Raw genomic sequence first — 17,029 nt, 5'->3', positions numbered from 1 at the left:
TGCCTGTTGAGTTTCCACGTAAAAGAATCAGTGAGCTTGATTTCTTTACACTGTCTAGTTTGAGGACAGACCGCACACCCACCACACGGGTAGTGTCCGACTACAGGAGGGAGGTGCCAGAGTGTACGTTGTCCGCCCCCGGGTTGTCTTTTAGGTCGTGTGTGGATAAGGGAGTCTTTGAGGTTGGCCGTGCGTTTAAAAGCGAACCTAGGTTTGGGTAACTCAGTGCCCCCTGAGTTAAGGATGCCCCAGTGCTTATTCACAGTTTTCTTAATGAAGTTGGAGTTGCTGGTAAAGCTTGTCACGCACGTAATTAGGTCATCACGTTCCTTTTGATGTATTTCAAGGAGGGCCTCCCTATGATTATTAAGGGCTCTCTTGCTGAAGTCACGTATCAGCTTGGTAGGGTATCCTCTGTCTTGAAGTTTATGTTGGAGGGTATTGGCTTCTTGCCTATAGTCTTCCCTCGAGGAGCAGTTTCTGCGTACCCTCAGGAATTGGCCAAAGGGAAGGTTTTCGCGTAGTGCTCTCGGGTGGTGACTACTGAACAAGAGAAGGCTATTTCTGTCCGTATCCTTGCGGAACAAGGTGGTACTAAGACCGGCTGGGCCCAGCTGTATCGTAAGGTCAAGGAAAGGCAGAGCCGCCTCAGACATAGAACCTGTAAATTTCAGATAGGGGTTCAGTTGGTTGATCCAAGTACAAAATTGGGTGCAGCTGTCGCGGTCACCCTTCCATAGTATCAAGATGTCGTCAATGTAGCGACGCCATAGAGTCAGATGTTGACTGTAGGGGTTTGATTCTGGGTAGATAAACTGGTTCTCAAAGGCTGCCATATAGATGCAGGCTATGCTGGGAGCAAAAGTAGAACCCATTGAGGTACCCCTGACTTGATGGTACATCTGTTGGAAATACCGCCATATATTGTGACATTGAAAGCCAATGTTAAAATGCCACGTATTCCCCAATACAAGATCTCTAGTGAAGGTGAAAAGGCGTTGCTAGCGATCATTTACGATCTGATTGAAAAAGATGTAATTGAAGAAACTAGAGGTAACGTTTGCAATAGTCCTGTTCTGCCTGTTTTGAAGCGTACTGACCCTTCTCAGCCACCTGTCTACAGGTTTGTAATTGATCTTAGAGAGGTCAATAAAATAGTTGTGCCACAGTTTCCAGTTGTCCCTGATATCACTGCCCTATTGACTATGATTCCAGCTTCAGCCACTTGGTTCTCGGTGATTGACTTGAAGAATGCTTTCTTCAGCATCCCGATAGCCGAGGAGAGTAGGGATATTTTCGGCTTCAGTTTAGGAGGTCGAAGCTTCCGGTTCAAACGGGCTCCCCAAGGCTACTGTGAAAGTCCATCGATATATAGTCAGGCTTTAAAAACACAGCTTCATACGATTGTTTTACCTGATGGCGCTACGCTTATTCAGTACGTCGATGATTTATTAGTTACTGCAGATACTGAGGAAATTTGAAAAGAAGCCACATTGTTGTTGTTGCATCATTTGTCTGATTTGCATCATAAAGTGTCCCTTTCAAAATTGCAACACTGTCGACAAGAAGTGACCTACTTAGGTCATCTCTTATCGAAGGAGGGAAGAAAACTGACCCCAGAAAGAATTCAGGCAATTGCAAAATTGAGTGTGCCAAAGACACAGAGAGAAGTGCGTGCTTTCTTGGGTATCACATCATATTGCAGACAATGGATACCGAATTTTTCTTTACTGGCCAAACCTTTGGTGGCATTGACCTGCAAAGACACACCGAATCCCCTTCCGTGGTCTGAAGATTGTCAGAAAAGTTTTTCAGAATTGCGTGATGCATTGTGTTCGGCTCCTGTGTTGGGTACCCCCGACTACAGTAAGCCCTTTACGTTGTATGTCCACGAGAGAGAGGGATGTGCGTTGTCAGTGTTGACACAGTCTTTTGGGGACAAGCAACGTTCATGTGCCTATTTTTCGTCGACTTTGGATCCGGTAGCTAAATCGTTGCCGAGTTGTTTGAGAGCCACAGCAGCAACAGCTGTTTCTATTCGACAGTCTGCTGGTTTGGTGATCAATAATACGCTGATCGTGATGGTTCCGCATGCAGTAGATACTTTGTTAAACAGAACAAAGACACAGCACTTAACTAGTGCTCGATTGTCAGGTTACGAGTTGACACTCCTAGCGAGTCACGTGCACATAAAGAGATGCAACACGTTGAATCCAGCTACGTTGTTGCCGATTGTAGCAGAGACAGATGTCTCTGAGCAGCATGATTGCTTTCTCAGGACAGAAGAAGAAACGAAAGGGAGAGTAGATCTAAAAGACACTCCTCTTGTGAAGTGTGATGGTACCTTATGGGTGGATGGCTCGTGTTTCAAGCTTCCGAATGGTGATACGACTGCGGCATATGCTGTCACGACTTTGCATACGATTGTTGAAACTGCACGCATCCCACATAATTCAGCTCAAGCAGCAGAGTTGATTGCACTTACGAGAGCATGTGTGTTATCGAAAGGAATGAAAGTGACCATATATACTGACAGTCAATACACATTTGGTGTGGCCCATAGTTTTGGACGATTGTGGAAAGAGCGTGGGTTCCTGACTTCGCATGGAGCCAAGATTCAGCATGGTCAGTTGGTGAATGAGCTTCTTGAGTCACTTACTTTGCCATTACAAGTTGCGATTGTGAAATGTAGGGCACACAAAAAGGTTACTGATGATGTTGGTTGTGGCAATGCATTTGCTGACGGAGTCGCAAAAGAAACAGCAAGGGATGTGATGAGTCGAATGTATGTTGCAGGCCCTGCAAGATGGGTTGATGACGTTGGAATGTGTGAAGATACGATAGAGAGTGTGAAATCTATTCAAGCTGAAGCTACAGAGAAAGAGTTGAGTGTGTGGAGAGAGAGTACGGGTAAATTGGATGCAAATGGTTGTTGGGTTGAATTGTCTGGGCATCAGCGATGGTTGTTACCCGATGCGTATGTGCTTGCAGTGGTTACAATGGCGCATGGAATGGCTCACTAATATAAGAATTGGGACCCCCTCTATAGTTACTTTATTGACCAGGGAAAAGATATCTAACAAAAGAAAAATATATTGTTGTCCCTGCACTGATTTGAATGCTAATTATCTAGTTATTGTGAGCTGTGCCACATGAGAAATTAAGAATAGACCATGGGGGAATTTTGATATGCGCATGGAATGGCTCACATCAGTGTGAAAGGGATTTGCAAGTTGTTGGCTCCAGTATGGCAAAATGCTGGAATTCCTAAGTGTGCAGAGAATGTGGTCAAGAATTGCATGGTGTGTCTGAAATACAATCCTGGTAGGGGAACCCCAACTCCAGCTGGTCATTTTGCACCTCCAACGTATCCGTTTGAGGTTTTGCAGCTAGATTTCATCCACATGGAAAGGTGCAACAATTTGAAATACGTACTCGTTGTTGTATGTGCCTTTTCAAGATGGGTAGAAGCCTATTCCCTGAAAGACAACACTGCCTTATCCACAGCTAAAGTCCTTGTCAAAGAATTTTTCCCTAGGTTCGGAATGCCGAGAATGGTCTGGAGTGATAATGGGAGTGAATTTGTGGGTCGAGTGATGAAGAAAGTATGTGAAGGGCTAGGTATCCAGCAAAAATTCCACGCTGCAAATCACCCCCAATCAGCTGGACTAGTAGAGTGCTATAATGGCACACTAAAACTGAAATTGGCTAAGATTCAAGCGAGCTCTGGTCTTAAATGGCCTGATGCTCTGCCTTTAGCACTCCTATCAACAAGAATGACTGTGCATTCGCCAGTGGGACTTAGTCCTTATGAAGTGCCAAGGCCGACAAAATTCAGTGAGATCGAACACCCTGTATTGCTTGATTATCTGTACGAATTGACGGCTAAATTGCGTGTTTTACACCAACAGGTTCACGATACTCTGCCTCAGGTCTCTGAAGCTCCAGGACATCCTATCGATCCTGGATCATGGGTGCTGGTCAAGAACTTCCAGCTAACAAAGAATGATCAGTCCCGTTGGACCGGCCCCTATCTAGTCCTGCTATCAACAAGATCCGCAGTACGAGTGCAGGGAAAGAAGAACTGGATCCACGGCGTACACTGCAAGAGGGTTCCTTTGCCTCTGCCGTACGACCGGTGGGTCCAGGAAGGCATTGCTGACTCTGTGCCTCGTTTTCTGCCTTTTAGCGATGCACGTGTAAAAGGGACAAGTTCTGAACGTGAAAGCGACGATCTTCTGCAAGAAGCTGTGCCATCTTCAGTTCGATTGGACACTACGGAGCCTGAACTTTTGTTCCAAGACCAGACACTATCTGGAAAAAGCCGTTATAGTCTGAGGCAGAGAACTATGGACAAATACATTCTTTTCTTTGCTATTTTTGAAACTGCAGCTCTCTCCTCCGAGGAACTACTTTGATTTTTGTTTTTCGAACTGCCATCCGGGTTCAGCTGTAGGGTCGTGGTTGCCCAAGTCTTTGGAGTGCAGCCGAAGACGTTAGGTCGACGGTTCTGGTTGGTCTAAGGGAGTTGCCCTGGATTGACAGAAGCATTCCTTAGCATAGAACACCCTACCACCGCGAGGAGCAATTAGAGAGGATGGAGTTTTTCGAGATGGAGAGACCTGCCAAAGAGATGAACTTTAAAGCCAAAATGTGTATAATGATGACAAAGAAACGCTTTTTGATATTATGCATTTTTATGTTGTTTAGTGTAATGATGTCTTTTATAGGATATGTTTTGTTCTCTTTTCGAGTGACATTTGCACCCACTACATCGCCCATGCCTCCTCCTACTTCTACTGTTTCCTCACATTCTTTTCACCCTCTTCCTGGACATGAATCCGCTAGGAGACTAGAGTTTATCAATAACTCTTTCGTTCAACTTTTGCACCAACACCAATTGATAGTAAACACGACTAACTGTTGGGTGTGTGGTCTTATGCCTCATACTACTGATAAAGGTATCCCTTACCTGGTCCTGCCTTTCAGCCATAATGGTTCTGTGTGGGCATACAGCACGATGTTCATCTACACGCATGAAGTTAACCCCCTATGTTCTGTGATAGATAATCCAAAGAATAGTGCTCTAGTTAAGGGTATAGTAGATATGATTAGGGAAGATATTTCCTATGAGACTATCCCGAAAGATGAGACACTAGCATATATTGGATGAAACGTTACCGGATATGGAGTTACTCTGAGTGAGAACCAGCGAGCAAAGAGATCCTCCCTGATTTGGATTGTACCCCATCAGGGTCACCTATGTCTGCACGGTAATGGCAAGAATTCCAGAGCTCGGTTAGGGAAAAGTATCTGCACTGAAACATATGTTTTCGCGTCACAGACTTCCCCTTCGTTCCTAGCAGCCAAGGGTACCTATTTAATCTGCCATGATAGAGCCTATACATGGTTGCCCTCAGACTTCTCGGGCACATGTTTTGTTTCGTTCCTGTTACCTCCCACCTACACAGCCGCGGCAGATTACCATAAGACGAGAATAGTTAGAGGTGTCTTCAGTATCGAAGACACTACAGGACAAGAATTTGGAGATTTTGTGAAGGGTTTTCTGCCGTTTTGGGGACCTATGGTTAACAGCAGGAACATACGACAATTGACGAGAGTGGTGGAGTCCACCGTAGTTGAAACTGCCGGTGCCCTTAGTAATTTGACTGCTGAGCTCCAGTCGGATCCCCTTATGACTCTTCAGAACAGGGTCGCATTAGACGTCATACTTGCAGACCGAGGTGGGGTATGTAAAGTGATCCAATCAAGTTGCTGTGTTTTCATTCCAGATAACGCTCCAACAGTGTACCAGGCCATTTCCAAACTGCATAAAATCTCTGAATCTATTCATGTGGATAAAGGAGATTGGTCGTTGATGGGATGGTTCTGGGAACTGTTATCTGCTTGGGGATGGAAGATTCTGATAGTCATTGGGATGAGCTTAGCCATTCTTTTCCTGTTCTGTCTGTGCGTACAGTGTGCTCCTGCAATATGTGGCCTCTGTGCTACATCGTGTGTAAGGAAACCTATGTCGAGAGACGAACTAAGTAATAGGATGATGCTACAGCAACATCTCAATGAATTTATGAATATAGACCTAGACTCAGAGTAGCATGAGTGTAGGTTAATTGCCTATGTAAGGGCAAAAGGAGGGACTGTGGTACTGAAAATTCTGGACCCGTGTCATAAACATTGTCGAATCATGACGATTTTAGTATCAATAGACCGAGAATGACGAGTATACTATACACAAGTGTTTCCGTCATGTTCGAGTGACGTGATCACCCTGAAATCGGAGATTCCGTCCTGAACCCTTGGGTTCCATTTTTGTGCATGGCAGCCATTTTGTAGTTGCCCTCACATAGGCCAATGACTAAGGCCAAAACGAGTCTTAAGGACACGTACACCTTTGCTGACTTGTGTGACATGGGCAAGCTGACTCCACTGCCCGGAGCCAAACCTGTTTGGCCAGTTCCTCTCTCAGTGGCCGATCAAGATTGAGATCAGAGCACAACAGACCACAGCCCGTTTATAGCACACAACTATTTCTAATCTTACACATACCTGTCTCTGCTACGTGCTTTATGACCTGCTTTACGATGAGGAGGTTCCCATTTTTATTAGGGGTCCGACCATCTATCTGATGAAGAGTGTTGGGTTTTGCCGAGTCATTGATGGTGGGCTGGACAAAGAAATGTGGGCTTGTCATGAAATGCTTTTATTGTACACATGGGATTGGTTTACTGTAAATAAGGAATGTTTGCCTGAAGCATAATATTTTGTAAAAAAAGGGATGGCTGGCTTTGCAAGATTGAGCAGTCTCCTGAGAATATACACCGTTTTGTACTTCTAGGATATCTGTTACTGGCTGCAGCCAATAAATTTGATCTTTGAAGTCACCAAGAAGACTCTGCGTTTCTGTAGTCTGAGACAGGAGAACTCTAAGTCTTTGGGTGTGTCCCCTGGCACCGCTGGGTTCTTAAAAAACCAGTACTTCAATCTTAGGCCATGAGTGGCTAGAGCAAGAAAAAAACTCACTGCACTTTTCCAAGTCGACAACCATATAAGCCCATGTGAGGGAAATGATCTGATTTTTTCTCTCTCAACAAAAAAGTAGAGTAAATACACGATTGTCAGAAGTGGGATTTGAACCCACGCCTCCAAAAGAGACTGCGACCTGAACACAGCACCTTAGACCACTCTGCCATCCTGACTTGCATTTGTGGTACCTTCCACAGGCCAGACAGCCATGCAAGTGGGGTACCGAAAAGGCATGCCCTCAATTTATTTATCCTATTATAAGTACTTCCAACAGATCTTTGAACAATCCATAGAGAGCAGTACCTATGAAGAACTCTTTAGACCTTTAAGGCGTACAAAGAGAAAGTGCTGTTAACCAGCCACTTGAACGGCCCAAAGCTGCTTTGAAATTGAGTCAACAGCCACCTCTTGACTAGCTAAAGCAAATTCAACAAGGAATTTCAATGTCACAACATTGGGTGGAATACGCAAATCTAAGCAGCCCCTGATCACAGCCCTGAGGAAATTGCTGTAAGTGTGCTGGAGTCCAACTGTCTACCAGATGCTAGGCATTCTTCCATATTTGCATGGCCTGTCTGGCCAGGGCATACAAGAGCATGACTCTTCCAGATGAGCTCTTACATGGGTCCTATGCTCATATAGTAAGGACTGCACTTTGTCAGCAAGACTTTATACAACCGAAATATATGAGAAACCCCAGCTCTCTTGACTAGATGAGGACGGAATCACGTCCCAGATGAAGACCAGAAGATGCAACTTCCATCAGATGTTAACCTGATAAAGGAGATTATATCTCCAAAAGTCATGTCAGAAGTGGGATTTGAAACCACCCCTCCAGAGGAGAGTGCAGCCTAAACATAGCGCCTTAGACCACTCGGCCATCCTGACAGTGCAGAAAGAAATGTATAAAAGTCACTCAGAAATTTCTGCCACCATGCAAGCTTGAAATAATTTAAACCTTCAAACACAAGGTGCAACTTTATGCACAGGACAATAAACACAGAAAATCACATATGAAAGCATTTCTTTTCACAGGTGTACTGTTTGTATGCTTTTAGAATACCTCATACCTCTCATCAGCTATTTAGGGTCCTGTATCCTACTCACAAAATTACCTTGCCTGTGACCTCTCTCTCTACACAAACAACTACTGCACAGGAAGTAGGAAGGCAGAAGGTGGGGCAGTTTATGCAAATTTATGCTGTCAATGTGCCTTGCAGATTCATGCAGGATTTCTAGATCCTTGCTGGATACAAGAGAGCAGACCTTGTTTCAGATCAACTGTCCCTAGCAGGGAACGTCTGAGCACATGCAGTCTTTTGCTCTCTAGCCCCTGGCCTGGGACTCACCCTCACTGGCTGAGGCGTGAAGTTCTGCATACCAACGTTGCATAGAGGGTACGTTTGTGGTCGGTTTGGGATGGGTGGGAGGTCAAAAGCAGGGAAAAGTATGTCGCCTTCACTTCTAGTCTCCTCTTCTAGGCCTACCTGCCGTTCACTCACTCTGTCTTAGTTTCATTCTCTCCTTCATCAACACCCCTTCTCACTCACTCGCTCTATCACTTGTGCTCTTTCCCCTTGCTCTGCATTTCATAGTGGAAACATCTCTTGAATGGAGCATTAGAAAATGAGGTTACATACAATTAACAATCTACTTATTGGAAACCAAAAATATCACAAGACTGAATGTAACCCATTTCTTTCATAAAAGGGACTTTTTAAGCACCCCTCAAAAAATACATAAAACACCACGAGTGCTAGAAGAATATTATACGAGTTTGAAGACAGAATTGGGCAAATTCATTTGCAGTTGAAACTGAAGTTTGTTACTTATTCAGATATTATATGCACTGCCAATTTTTAGCTGAGATTCTAAAAGAACTCAGAGACAAAATGGACTTAAAGTTTTGTCAAAAGTGGGATTCGAACCCACGCCTCCAGGAGAGACTGCGGCCCTAACGCAGCGCCTTAGACCACACAGCCATCCTGACCACATGTTGCATGTTCATCTACAGAGAGAGAAAGATATTGTGAACCAAAAAAAGCACACATCTTAGGCCATGAGTGGCTAGAGCAAGAAAAAAACTCACTGCACTTTTCCAAGTAGACAACCATATAAGCCCATGTGAGGGAAATGATCTGATTTTTTCTCTCTCAACAAAAAAGTAGAGTAAATACACGATTGTCAGAAGTGGGATTTGAACCCACGCCTCCAAAAGCGACAGCTGTGAGAAGGTGGCCTGATATGCAGTGGTCACTATTCTAGTGAACACTATGTATCAGTCCAGCAACCCTTATTGATGATTGGTTGTAAGTCAACCTTATAGACCAGCTATCCTAGTAGCGTGGATACGAGCAGTCTAAGGCTAAAGACTCGAGAGGGCGTGTTAAGCCAGCTGTTATACCACATATACCCCTTGAACACCAAGTGAAAGGACACCACACAAGTGTTATGAAAATAAACAATTATTTATTAAAGATCACAACAGCCCTGTACTCTTTATGAGGACAGGGTACTAAGCACAAACCAAAACTCTTACAAAAATACTTAAGTTAGCACAGTATATACAAATGCCCGAGGGGCACGGAAAACCATATACTTGAAAAGTGGAATGCGAAATTACTAGCAGGTAAGTACAGTACTAATAGGCTTAGGAATCGCTAGGACTTAACTATAGAACCTTCAGATTACTTATAGGAGGCCTAGGGGACTCGGGTGCAGTGTGTGCACTCTCACGCGAGATGCGGGACAAAGTCTATGGTAGCTAGGAATTGCAAAGTTAGTGTTCTCGGGCGAACCCGACCTGGTAGGGAGAAAACGAAAGTAGATTCTGACCCTTGGATAGTGAGGCTATGCTGGGGCACCGAAATGCCGAAGTTACCTAGCCCAGGGGCTGCAGCTGCATAGGACTCAAAAGACGTCGGGAATCCTCGTTGACGGACCAGGAGCCTGGAAGAAAGAAGTTGCTGGCAGGCGACCAGTGAAGAAAGTTCGGTGGATCCAAGCCTGGATCGATGGAAGATGACACCTGAAAGCAGAGGGGACCAAGTTCGAGACTACTAGCCAGTAGTCAGTGGGCACCAGGAGGGCACCGGATGGTAGCCACCTCGACAAGGCGTGTGGGTGACGCTGGGCTCGGAGATCTCACGGACCAGGAGGCGTTGTCGGCGACCAGGAAGGAGGATCGAGCTGTCCCACGAAGATAGAAGCTGTCGGCGTCGCTGGACCCAGGATTGGGCAACAAAGCCTTGGCAAATTCAAGCCCACGCGGTGGACCTAAAATGGCGTCTGGAGTGGACCAGGAGGGTCCGGGGTGCCTCTCTTCAAGAAGGAAGCAAGGGCCAGTCTGGAGCAACCAGACCAGCAGCAGTGATGTCGTCGGGCGTCGTTCAGAAGGCCACAAGCCAGCCGGCTAGTAGCCAAACAATGCGGTGCACAGCAAACAGCAGAAGGGCCCCACGCAGATCGTGGAGATGCAGGGAGGCTGATCTTGGGTGCTGGAGCTGTGCAGGGTCGGGGCTTCTCGGACCCCAAAGCACTCACCCGTGGAGGACACGGTGGGCTTGCAGTAAAGATGTCGTGCAGTCTTGGCGATCGTCGGTCCCTCGAGGTCTCGTCGCACTCACGGTTCTCAGCTTGGCTGTAGAGGTGAGTAGAGGTCAGAGGTGCCAGGGAAGCCGGGTCTCGTCGAGCTGGGTCGTCGGATTCGTGATGAAGGACTTGCAGCAGACCGCAGTGTTCTTTAGGATGGTGCCCGCTTGGTGCAGGGTGACTACTCCTTAGCCACAAGGGAGAATCTTGAGGAAGAAATCTTGAAGTCCTTTCGCAGAAAGTCGTGTCTTGATTCCAAAGATGATCTAATTTGAACAGGGGGCCCGCTCCCATCTTTATACTAAAAAAGGGGGCTGACCCGGTGACTAGGTCCTGCCTATGGGTGGGACTAGGTGGGGGGTGGTTACACCCCTCAGCCATGCCGGACTTTCCCCAGGCCAGGGGCTGGTGTGCCCCTGGAACTGGTTCTGACCGGCCTATGCGTAGTGAGCACCGGGGTGCCACTCAGCAGTCACCTTCCTGAAAAGCCCTGCCTACCCAGGATACACAAAACCATGTCTGGGACGGTGCTAGCACCGCCCCGGACAGGAAACCCTTTGTCCAGGCCTCCCTCGCTGGAAGGACTCCCAGCAGCAGGAGGTCAGACTCGTGTCTGTGGTGGCAGCATCCATTTTGTGGAGCTGAGGCTTCAGTTAACTTTAACCGGGGTTCACAGTTACATACATGTCGTGTCCCTCTAGAAGGGTGGAATGCTAACCCCGTCGCCAGAATTGGTGAGGGGTTAGTATTCCAATTCGTATGACACCTTACTCGAAATGTTTTGATAAAGCAATACCAAAGTTAGCATTTAACCGCGAGGATTATAATGCACTTAAGAGTATATGGTATGCAATATCATGGAACAGCTATTAGGACTTGGTTCCGCAAGCTGCAGGCAGGCTCAGTTCATGCCAGAGCACCATCTCACACGATTCCAAGCACTCTGCCTTCAGGATTGTCAAGGCCTGCCATAGGAGTGACTGATAGGAATCGGTGTGTCCATTTTAGGGTTAGGTATAGGTATACTACACCTATAGCAAAGGGTGATTACACGACTTTGCCCCAGCTGTCATGCAGCCAGTTGTGTCAAATTTAGGAGGCCAGCCAGGGGTGGCATAATACATGCTGCAGCCCCTGGCAGCCCTGGGTACACCCATGCCCTGAGTTACAGGGTCTGATAGGGTGGCCCAGTACCAATTGGAAATGCACCTAGGGTACATGGAATCCATTTTAAAGAGAGAGCAGTAGGCCTGGGGTCCTGATTGGCAGGGCCCCAGGTCGACTATGTCAAAAACCAGCTAAAACACAGGGCAAAAAGTTGGGGGCAACCATAGTCAGGAGGTACCTTCCTACAACAGCGACCTGAACACAGTGCCTTAGACCACTCGGCCATCCTGACTTGCGTTTGTCTTACCTTCCACAGGCCAGACAGCCATGCAAGTTGGGTACCAAAAAGGCATGCCCCCAATTTATTTATCCTATTATAAGTACTTCCAACAGATCTTTGAACAATCCATAGAGAGCAGGACCTATGAAGAACTCTTTAGACCTTTAAGGCGTACAAAGAGAAAGTGCTATTCACCAGCCACTTGAACGGCCCAAAGCTGCTTTGAAATTGAGTCAACAGCCACCTCTTGGCTAGCTAAAGCAAATTCAACAAGGAATTTCAATGTCACAACATAGGGTGGAATACGCAAATCTAAGCAGCCCCTGATCACAGCCCTGAGGAAATTGCTGTAAGTGTGCTGGAGTACAACTGTCTACCATATGCTAGGCATTCTTCCATATTTGCATGGCCTGTCTGGCCAGGGCATACAAGAGCATGACTCTTCCAGATGAGCTCTTACATGGGTCCTATGCTCATATAGTAAGGACTGCACTTTGTCAGCAAGACTTTATACAACCGAAACATATGAGAAACCCCAGCTCTCTTGACTAGATGAGGACGGAATCACGTCCCAGATGAAGACCAACAGATGCATCTTCCATCAGATGTTAACCTGATAAAGGAGGTTATATCTCCAAAAGTCATGTCAGAAGTGGGATTTGAACCCACGTCTCCCGAGGAGACTGCCACCTAAACACAGCGCCTTAGACCACTCAGCCATCCTGACAGTGCAAAGTCTTAAGAAATGTATAAAAGTCACTCAGAAATTTCTGCCTCCATGCGAGCTTGAAATAATTTAACACAAGGTGCAACTTTATGCACAGGACAATAAACACAGAAGATCACATATGAAAGCCCACATGGCAAAGCCGGGGGCGGTGTAGCGGTCATCGTACGTACCGACCTACCTTTCCAAAGCTTATCCTTGCCTAACATCGCAACCTCTGAATTTTTGGTGATCTGTACCACCTCCATTTCTCCTCCTTTGACCTGTTTTCTTACCTATCGTCCTCCTCAATCCCCGCTACAGTTTCTCTCTGACTTCTTGGACGTTCTGGCCACAGTCACAATCAATAATTCTTCTATTCTGCTTCTTGGAGACTTCAATTTCTGGCCATTTGATCCTGCTGAATGTCCATCCTCCAAGGAATTTTCTGAAACCCTTCAATCCCTTAACTTCACATCCTTTGTTCAATCACCCACCCATATTAAAGGTCACACGCTCGATCAGATCTGGTCCCTGAATTGCCCTGTGGAATCTCTTTCAATTTCACCTTGTCCATGGTCTGATCATCACTTGATCTCTTTCTCCCTTCCTATCCACTCCCCCACTAAGCCCCCTTGCCCCAAAAACACCTGGGTCCGATCATGGGGTCGAGTTTACCTAGATAGTTTTTCCTCCCTTCTTAGCTCCTCCCTCCCTTCTCTGCACGGCCTCTCCACTCTTTCCCAGGTGGATGCCATAGATAAATGGCTTTCCTCCGGCCGCGACTCTGTCGCCCCGCTCAAACGCATCACCTCCAAACGGGAGAAGGACGCCAACCGTTGGTTTACCATCGAGCTTAAGACCATCAAGCTAAAAGTACGTCGCGCTGAACGGGCTTGGAGAAGAAACTATTGCCCCATTCTCAAACTGGAGTATTCCAACACTCTCGCCCAATACAAAAAAGCCATCCTGGAGGCCAAAACATCATACTTCTCCTCCAAAATTCTAGCCGCGGAAAACCAGTCCAAGGAAATATTCACAATCGTTCACAGCCTAGCGTTCTCAGACAGAACAACCCTCAAGCCCGCCCCGTCTGAAGAACTCTGCCTTTCTCTAAACAATTATTTTATTAACAAAATCACCACCATCAAGGCCAACATTCCCCTCCCCTCCCTTTCCTTTGTGGATCCTCAATGTCCCCCTCCCCAGGGCGAACTCATCACCCTCCCACCCATCACTAGAGAAAGTCTGCTCGCTCTACTGCCTGTGGTCAAGTCTGGCTCTCCTCTTGACCCTTGCCCGGCCCACATCCTCCGTCATATCTTTGCTACCTGCCCGGATCCCCCCCTTCACCTCCTCAACAGTTCCCTCGCCCAAGGCGTAGTTCCCAACTCCTTGAAATCGGCGGTCATTGTGCCCATTTTAAAAAAACCTGGGGCTGATCCCTCTGTCCCTGCCAATTTCCGCCCCATCTCCCTCTTACCATTCCTGGCTAAGGTGCTCGAGCGTCACGTCACCCGCACTCTGAGCTCCTTTGTGGAGACGCATGGAGCCCTTGCCCCCCGCCAGGCCGGCTTCCGCTCCGCTCACTCTACGGAGTCCGTCGTCATCTCGGTCCTGGACAACCTCAGGGAGGGTATGGACACCAATCAGCACCAGGCCCTTGTGCTCCTCGATCTCTCAGCCGCCTTTGACACGGTAGACCATACCATCTTGTTGTCCCGTGTCGAGGCGGCGGGGATCCGGGGGACTGCCCTGGTCTGGTTGTCCTCCTTCCTGAGTGACCGCACCCAGGCTGTTCGTCTGGGTGATTTTACGGCGGACGTCCGGAGAGTTCGGTGCGGGGTTCCCCAGGGCTCTTCCCTTTCTCCCCTCTTGTTCAATCTTTATCTTGCCCCTCTTATCTTTTCCCTTCAACAGATGGAGGTCGCCGTATTTAACTATGCGGATGACCTCCAGCTTGTTTTCAACCTATCCTCTTCCTCCTCTTCTATGCTAAACTTTCAATCTGTCATGCTCCATATCAGGGACTGGATGAACCACAACCATCTTAAACTCAACCCTGACAAGACCGAGTTGGTGTTGACGGGTGGTTCATCCAGCCCCTGGTCTTCTCTCTTTTGACCTACCTCTCTTGGCCCCTCCCCTGCTCCCTCCTCCTCTGTTAAGACCCTAGGTATAAAAATCAACTCACAACTCACCCTTCACTCCCAGGTTAGCTCTGTGGTATCTTCCTCCTTTCTCTCCCTGCGCACTATTCGCAGAGTGTCTCGCTTCTTCACCTTTCCTGCCCTCAAGCTTATAATCCTGGCCATGGTGGTGTCCCGCCTGGATTACGGCAATGCTTTATATGCCGGCATTCCCGCTTACAGCTTGCGGCGTCTACAACAGATTCAGAACCAGGCGGCCCGCCTGGCCTTTAAACTTCCTAAATTCCACCATTCTACCCCCCTCTTGAAATCTTTACACTGGCTCCCTGTGGGTGCCAGGGTCCAATTCAAGCTTGCAACTATGACCTTTCTGGCCCGACTTGGCTTGGCTCCGGCTTTTATCTCGTCCGAGATTACCTCATACGTTCCCACTCGGGCACTCCGCTCGTCTTCTCAATCCCTCCTCACTGTTCCCCGTTTCCGGAGAAAGAAGTGGGGAGGATCTAAATTCACCACCCTTGCCCCGACCCTTTGGAATTCCCTTCCTCTTGAACTCCGTTCCATTACACAGTACCCTCAATTCCGTAGGCACCTAAAGACTTACCTGTTCAAGAAGTCTTTTGATTAATTTCCCCCCCCCCTCCCCGCCTATTAGCTTTGGATCCAGTTAGAGTTAGCGCCAAGAAACCGCTGGTATACGTGCGCTCTAGAAATAATTTTAAATCAAATCAAATCAAGCATTTCATTTCACAGGTGTACTGTTTTTATGCTTTTAGAATACCTCATACCTCTCACCAGCTATTTAGGGTCCTGTATCCTACTCACAAAATGACCTTGCCTGCGACCTCTCTCTCTACACAAACAACTACTGCACAGGAAGTAGGAAAGCAGAAGGTGGGGCAGTTTATGCTAATTTATGCTGCCAATGTGCCTTGCAGATTCATGCAGGATTTCTAGATCCTTGCTGGATACAAGAGAGCAGACCTTGTTTCAGATCAACTGTCCCTAGCAGGGAACGTCTGAGCACATGCAGTCTTTCGCTCTCTAGCCCCTGGCCTGGGACTCACACTCACTGGCTGAGGCGTGAAGTTCTGCATACCAACGTTGCATAGAGGGTACGTTTGTGGTCGGTCTGGGATGGGTATGAGGTCAAAAGCAGGGAAAAGCATGTCGCCTTCACTTCTAGTCTCCTCTTCTAGGCCTACCTGCCGTTCACTCACTCTGTCTTTGTTTCATTCTCTCCTTCCTCAACACCCCTTCTCACTCACTCGCTCTATCACTTGTGCTCTTTCCCCTTGCTCTGGATTTCATAGTGGAAACATCTCTTGAATGGAGCATTAGAAAATGATGTTACATACAATTAACAATCTACTTATTGGAAACCAAAAATATCACAAGACTGAATGTAACCCATTTCTTTAATAAAAGGGACTTTTTAAGCACCCCCCAAAAAAAACATAAAACACCACGAGTGCTAGAAGAATATTATACGAGTTTGAAGACAGAATTGGGCAAATTCATATGCACTTGAAACTGAAGTTTGTTACTTATTCAGATATTATATGCACTGCCAATTTTTAGCTGAGATTCTAAAAGAACTCAGAGACAAAATGGACTTAAAGTTTTGTCAGAAGTGGGATTCGAACCCACGCCTCCAGGAGAGACTGCGGCCTTAACGCAGCGCCATAGACCACTCGGCCATCCTGACCACATGTTGCATGTTCATCTACAGAGAGAGAAAGATATTGTGAACAAAAAAAAGCACACATCTTAGGCCATGAGTGGCTAGAGCAAAAAAAAACTCACTCCACTTTTCCAAGTAGACAACCATATAAGCCCATGTGAGGGAAATGATCTGATTTTTTCTCTCTCAACAAAAAAGTAGAGTAAATACACAATTGTCAGAAGTGGGATGTGAACCCACGCCTCCAGAAGAGACTGCGACCTGAACACAGAACCTTAGACCACTCGGGCATCCTGACTTGCATTTGTAGTACCTTCCACAGGCCAGACAGCCATGCAAGTGTGGTACCAAAAAGGCATGCCCTCAATTTATTTATCCTATTATAAGTACTTCCAACAGATCTTTGAACAATACATAGAGAGCAGGACTTATGAAGAACTCTTTAGACCTTTAAGGCGTACAAAGAG

The 17,029-nt window shown here is 46.9% G+C and overlaps 2 non-coding genes across 2 annotated transcripts; both read right to left on the bottom strand.

The window, feature by feature from the left end:
• Positions 1-8,951: 8,951 nt before the first annotated feature.
• TRNAP-AGG (transfer RNA proline (anticodon AGG)) lies at positions 8,952-9,034 on the bottom strand. Its single transcript has one exon. It is a non-coding gene; the product is annotated as a tRNA-Pro (tRNA).
• Positions 9,035-16,503: 7,469 nt separating this feature from the next.
• On the bottom strand, positions 16,504-16,586 carry TRNAL-AAG (transfer RNA leucine (anticodon AAG)). The gene has a single exon. It is a non-coding gene; the product is annotated as a tRNA-Leu (tRNA).
• Between the last annotated feature and the right edge of the window lie 443 nt (positions 16,587-17,029).

Source organism: Lissotriton vulgaris, chromosome 8 (genome assembly GCF_964263255.1).
Source record: "Lissotriton vulgaris chromosome 8, aLisVul1.2, whole genome shotgun sequence".
Lineage (NCBI taxonomy): Eukaryota > Metazoa > Chordata > Amphibia > Caudata > Salamandridae > Lissotriton > Lissotriton vulgaris.
The sequence above is the reverse complement of the archived record's forward strand: the minus strand, read 5'-3'. Positions and strand labels throughout refer to the sequence as shown.